This window comes from Apodemus sylvaticus, chromosome 2 (assembly GCF_947179515.1).
Source record: "Apodemus sylvaticus chromosome 2, mApoSyl1.1, whole genome shotgun sequence".
Taxonomy (NCBI): domain Eukaryota; kingdom Metazoa; phylum Chordata; class Mammalia; order Rodentia; family Muridae; genus Apodemus; species Apodemus sylvaticus.
Window position 1 is genome coordinate 26429372 of NC_067473.1, and position 6794 is coordinate 26436165.

The following is a 6794-nucleotide window of genomic DNA, read 5'->3' on the forward strand; positions in this document are numbered from 1 at the left end:
ATAAAGGTGCATAAACTCTGTCCTGTACTGAACTAAGAAACATGGGAGTGGGAGAAGGATGTATGGCTAATTAGACTACTAGGTCCCCATTGTGTCTGCTTGATTTAATCTCAGGACATGGAAGTGGAGTATCTCTGATGACTTCTGTCTATCCCCTTGAAAGGTTCACTGGGCTTTAGCCTCAGCACTTGATATTTCGTAATGGGGCAGCAGCACTCAGGGAAGCTAGAGATTGTCATTGGCACAGTATCATGCCAGCAGCAGTGGATAATACTCAGTAGTTCAAAAAGTCATAACCACTTTCATTTGTTATTAATCTGGACCCAGGGAACAAAATCTTTAGAAAAGAAAAATCATCTCTACTTCTCCATCTTCCCAGAATGAAAGACTGGTAAGGAGAGAATGGTAAATTCTTTATAATAAACAAGGATTTGTAGCTGAGGCCTTGGGTGTATAGTATTTTTCAGTGTTGTTTCCTGAAACAGTGTCTCAAATATTCCATGTTGTCCTCTACCTGGCTTTCCAGGTTAACCTTCAGCTCAAACATTCCTGCTTCCACTTTCTAGTAGCTAGGCTTACAAGTGGGGCTCCTAGGACTCTTAGGTCAGTACTAGTCACTGGAAGAGAACTGGATTTTCTAATGCTGAGGCATATACACACCAGCATAACTACAGCCATTTTTTCTATGTCTGCCCCAACAATTTCAGATTGTTGCTGTAATATGCCTGCCAATCATTGACACAGAAAAACAAACTTGTCTCAGAGCAAGGTCATGGTGATCAAATCCCGTTGTGTTTAGTATGATGTTTGTTAAACTTACAAGGTTCTAAAACATTTACATGAGACCCATCAAATTAAGATCCACTATGCACTCTTATATCTGAAATGGCCTGATCAGAACTGACCACTTCATATGAGCTACTTGTGGTTGTTTTGTTTTGTTTAGTTTTGTTTTGTCTTGTTTTGAATTTATAAGTTGACAAAGACAAATGTTTTGGGTCATTGCTTAACAACAAAAAATTTAGCAATCATTCTGATCAATCAGTATTAAGATCTGAATTCAATACCCTATCTTCCTTTGATAAGTATTTGTGTGGTTTATGGAGCCAATCGTGAACCCAAACAGAGATGCTCTGTGCACTAACCTATATCTATTATTTTATCCTACACACTTTATTGCTGTTGACTATTTTATTTTGTTCTGACAGAATCTCATTTTGTAGCTTACAGAGGGCTGTAAGCAATCTTCTCTTGGTGACTCTGGTGCAGAGATGAGAGCCTCAACTCAGCCTGAGGGCCTTTCCATTGGTGGCTCAAATATTATAGTATCCCCTACCAACACATCTCAAAATTATTGCCAACACAAAGATACTGTTTCTCTCTCTCTCCTAAGGCATCTTGGGGCAATTTTGAAATGCTAAACACAGGCTTCATGACTGTCCCCCCTAACACATACCCACATTACAACCTGCCCTGCAGGAACTGCCTGGATGTGATTTCATGAACCTGTACATGATGAGAAAGAAGAAATTTTGAATGCATATTAAAACTTGAGTGAGTTCTCAGCAGATTTTAATAGTTCATATAGCTGATTGCAAAAATTCTGAGGTAGGATGAGACATTTCTGAGAAGGTTTTGAAAAGTAAACACTCAGAAAGATACATAGGGATGACTTGGGTATTGCCAATCAAGCCTAGAGCAAACTCTGGCTTTGGAAGGAGGATGGGCTTGATGGCTAAGCCCCAGGGGAGACTCCAGGAAAGGGCAGCTCAGCTTTCTATCAGTATAGGGAGAACATTAGCAGGGAGCCAATAGCTGTACCCATGACATCAGCAGTCCCTTCTTGAACATTCTATTGTTTCCTAGAGAGTTCTTGGCATCCTCTCTATTGTAACCAGTGTTGTAGCAACAACACGGACACTGAGGTTTCTCAATCAGTGTATAGAGGATACTTCCATAGACATGTTTGCCTGACTGAGAAAACTTTCTGGGACAGTGAGGGAAGATGGGAGAGAGACTAGAGAGAGGAGGAAGGAAACTGCCCTTTCTTCTGAGTGTAATGAAGGACGAAGGAGATGGTCTTGGGGAATGTGGAGTAAGTTCGGGGAAGTAGATGTGCAGGGGTGGCCTGAGCTGGCCTTTCTAACAATGGGGCACAGGAACTGCAGTGTCTGGGTAGGAAAAGAACTTTCATGATTATCACAATTCTTGAAAATCAAGGATTTCAGAACATTATTTTCTCTAGTCCTTAAGGCAGGAGATGGCAAGGTCAAAGCTGTTATTCTGTGAACTCCAAGTCTTTACTTTCAATGGGTATAGTGGGTGTTACAGGGGACAGAATGAGACCATCAGGAGTCACAGAGGGTCTAACCTATGCAAATTTAGGGCAGGGCATCACTGCACTTCACTCTCATGGCTTCATTTAGCTTCAGTGGCTATCTGACAGTAGTAGCAGGGAGAGAATTGTGCTCCAGGCCATGACCTTATGTTCTCCTCACCCTGACAGTTCCCACCCTACCTTTCTTTATCACCAGCTGTGGGTAGGAAGCATTTCTGTACTACATACAAAAATCCGTACCAGGGGATACACCCAGACAGAGATGTGATTCAATTGATACTTCTGGGGTGTTTGGTGTTTCAGGAGGGGGATCTGATCAGTGTGTTGAGCATGTTCTCACGCTGCATGATGTTATAATCCCATGTCCCTGGCATCAAGTAACAGGGTAGGAGATTTGAACATCTCCAAGTACTCATATACTTGTGGACCATGAATTTATCATCTGATTTGTATAACCACAGGACTGAGGACTCTGAAGCCAAGATGCACCCTGTGCAGATGTTAATAAGCCATGAAAGCCATCTCTGTGGTCATCTTAAACATGTGTAGGGAGACAGAGGACACACCTGTCTGTTAACATCTCCAGGTCTCTATACGGTGATGGGAGATCTGAGATGCACTGAGGAGGCATCTCAAGCCTGAACCAAACCCTGTGTGGTGTCACTGGGTTCTAGGCCTGTTGTCCTTCTGTACAGGTCTCAGGGTTGTCTGTCTACACTCTGTGTCCCCACCATGAAAGTTCACCAGTGTTATTCTACCTTCAGGGGCTGGCAGGCAGACATCATCCCCTGCAACTATCCTAAGCAAGAAGCAGGCCAAGAAGAGGAGAAGCTGACCACAGAGCTGCAGCTCATTACCCAGGAGAGAAACGAGGTGAATGATCGCCTGATCTCCATCACAGAGGGAGCCATGAACAAGAGGTATGCATTGCTCCAAACACAGTGGTGTCAGTCTGGGGTCAACAATGTCACCCTCATCTTACCCTTTTAAGGAGGGGTTTTCTAGGAAACTGTACCACCAGAATGTCCCTGTGCCCAACCTCATGTCCCAAAATACTTCTTAGAGGAAAGGCAGAACCTGAAGCTTGCTCAGGAACGATGTGGTAAATGGCCTCTTCTGATCCCTCCAGAGGAAAAGAGGGACTTGTTGTGGGACTGAAGAATTCAGGGATAGAAATAGTGGAAAATGAGTCCCAGGGTGCATTTGGAAAGCCCTTGACATGTGGTGGCTTTGTGAGTTCATAGGAGCTGTGAGTTTGTGCTGAGTGTTTGTAATTGCCTGGCAGGTGACTGAGTGCTGGAAGCTCCTGGAAGCAGCTGGGGAGGCCTGGTCTACATTGTTCATCTCAGTGCTTGACTAGACGCCTGATGCTCTGCCTGTTCCTCTTCACAGGCCTTATATTCTGAGACAGAAATGTTGCATGCATTTCTTCTGCATCTCATTGTGCTCTTTCCGTTTCTATCTGTCTCTCTCATTCTTTGACTCTGTTTCCATTTCTCCTTGTATGTGTGTCCAATTCTGTGTGTGTGTGTGTGTGTGTGTGTGTGTGTGTGCACATGCACCTACCTGTGCATGCACTTTTTATTTTTATATTGCCATTCACACTTTGGAATCTAGGAGTCTGGGTTTTGTCTTGATGATTTACCTGTAAGACAGTTTCAAGTATATGTTAATGCTGAGCTCTGGGAGCCCCCATCAGCACTGTTCTTTGGCTCTAGGGTCACAGTTGTTCATACATTTGTATCTCCTGGGCAGATTATAAAGATGTGATGATACCTGGTCTCATCTCCACAATTATGTGTAATGTCCATCTCTAAGGTATAAGGTACTCAGGATTTAGAATTCCTGTTGTGAAAATAGGAAATATATAACCACAGGTTTCTGGTGGGCGAAGATCTGTGGCCTAGGCTCTTGAGATTATAGCTGCTTAGACTGCATCTCCAGCCCTACTGAGCGAACACAGGGAGCCATGGCACCCTCCACCTGGATGCCTAGCTTCTGCTACCCTGGAGACAGGAAAACAAGTTTCCAAAGCTGAAGAATATCCAAGTATATAGAATCTAGAATGTGGTTTTCTGGGCCTGGGGTAGTACAGGACCCAGCCTGAGATGTTGTATTCTTTACCATCCACATTCATGGAGTTCTCTGTTCCTGGGAACAGGACCTTCCTGAGGCTGAATCCAATGTAGGAACAACTGAAGTTAAAGGAGGAGGAGATCAAGTCATTTCTTCACAACATAGAGATGGAGAAGATTGGGGCCCAAGAGAACATCCAGGAGCTCAAGAAGGAGATTAACTTCTATAAGTAAGTACCAGTGAGGGAGGCCACCAGTTGTGGAAAGGCCATTTCTGCCTTCCATTCTTTCTATACTGGAGAATCTGCAGGTCTTGTTCTATCCCTTCTGATGTTTAGCCAACAGTGTGCCTTAAGATTTTGGACTCAATTTTTATAAGTCTGTAAGAAACTGTTACCCCTCCCAGTATTATGAAGGCTGACTCAGAAGTCTCTAGATAGAAAAGTGATTTAGTTCATGAGAGGGTTATTATGCAGTCCTAGGCCTCTGGTACTCAGGCAGGGTTTTACAGACCTCACTGTGATATAATACAAGGACAGAATGCCTTCCTCTTGGTTCTACTGACCTTCTTTGATGGGATTTGCTCCCTACTAATAGATGTTGCCCCATTGCATTGGGCTGTTATGGATAGTTGGAGATTCCCCTTTCTTTTGGAGAAATGTGGACACTTACTGGTATTTGGGCTGCAGCAATCCTTACTCCCTCAAGTTGCTGTTTGCTATTTGTGCAGCTGTGATGGATGTATTGAGATGTATTGCATTAGGTCTTCATGGGAACCTGGGTCCTGGTGGGCTTAATGGGACCTGTAAGTATGAAGGGGAGGAGGATCTTACTATACAGAGTGTGCTTCCAGCAACCTGCATAGCCGGCTCCTCATGGAGAAGATGCTTGTGAAGAAGAGAAGGTTCATGCTGATGCAAGAGAACAAGGAAGTACTTCTTGACTGGTCTCTCATAGAGAAATACTTGGTTGGCTTGAACATGAATGGTAAAGACGAACAGGAGAAGACCAGCAACCTCCAAACCCAACATCAGGTAGGGACAAGCAACTCAATCAGGCTAATACTGTTTTATACCATTTTTCCATTGGATCCATCTTTGCTTTCACCTAGCACCTTTCTAATCCACATGCTCAAGCAGTCACTGACCTCCTGGAGTGTAGTTGTTCATTGCTCTGTCTATGTGCAAGTGTTCTGGGATGTTAGGCTCTTGTGAGATACTGAATTATTGTTGAGTGTACTTTGGTGCTCTGCTTGAAACTACAGTACAATAAGGGTGACAGATGAATAACCAGACACATTCCTACATGTGCTCATTATAGGGGAGATGCCATGCAGAGCTTTTAGCAACTTCTAGGTCCTGTGACAGAGGTCATGCAAGGGTCATGTGACTTCCCAGGTGGGAAACAACTTGAAGGATTAACAACCAAATGGAAATATTATTGAGTGCTCCTCATTTTAATTGATCAGGGTGGCATGTTTCCTTCTGCTTTTTTGGGGGAACCCAATGATGTCTCTTCCCATTGCCCATTTATTGGTTTGCTCTGATAGAAGTCTGAGTGACATTTTTCAGCCTATGTATTTGTGAGTGTTGCTGAATATTTTGCCCTGCCTGCAGTTATAACAGCAATGGTGTCAGTTCAAAGATCAATGATAACTTTCCTGCTGAGGTAGTGGGAGGCAGCAGCCTGACAGCTGATATTTATGTCCCCACCAAGCCTCTATCTTAATATCTGCCTTCATCTTCCAGGTCCCAGAAATGGTAGCAAGAGCTGAAATTTCCACAGACCAGGATGAGCGCCTCATGCAGAATGATTTTCCACCTCAGGAACCCCCTGCAGAGCACCATCCTCAACAACCACATAATTTCCTGGATGAATCTTCCTCTACATAATTCAATTCCTCAGGGCGAATAGGCCCTAACTACCCAGCCAATGAGCCAGCTGATTCAGGATGTCATTCCCTTTCCTGCTCTGACAACACCCCTTGAGAGAGAACTGAGGACTGCCCTGCCACCAAGTGTCCAAGAGGAGAAACAGGCTGTACATCTGTGTTCCTAAGAGTGCAGTGAGAGAACTGTGCTTCATATAATTTACTGTTAGACTTTTGGTTGAAGTTCTGTTTTTTATTGTTTTGCTATTAGGTTATTGGGATGATACATGTTGTTATTACTTTTCATTTTTGCTAATGCTTTTTACTGTTTTTATTAACTGTCATTTTAAATCTTCTTTTTTATTTATTTATGAATGAAAAATTGATTTGTAACTCTTGACTCCTTTTCTTCGAAGCCACTTTGTGCATTTTTAATTAATGAGTTATTTTTATACACTCCATATTTTATTCCCCACCCCACCACCCCGTGTACACTCTTCAACTGATCCAT

General features: G+C 43.3%; 1 pseudogene; it reads left to right on the forward strand.

Annotated features, from left to right (window-relative positions):
* The first annotated feature begins 201 nt into the window (after positions 1–201).
* Positions 202–6305, forward strand: LOC127677809 (disks large homolog 5-like; annotated as a pseudogene).
* Positions 6306–6794: the final 489 nt, after the last annotated feature.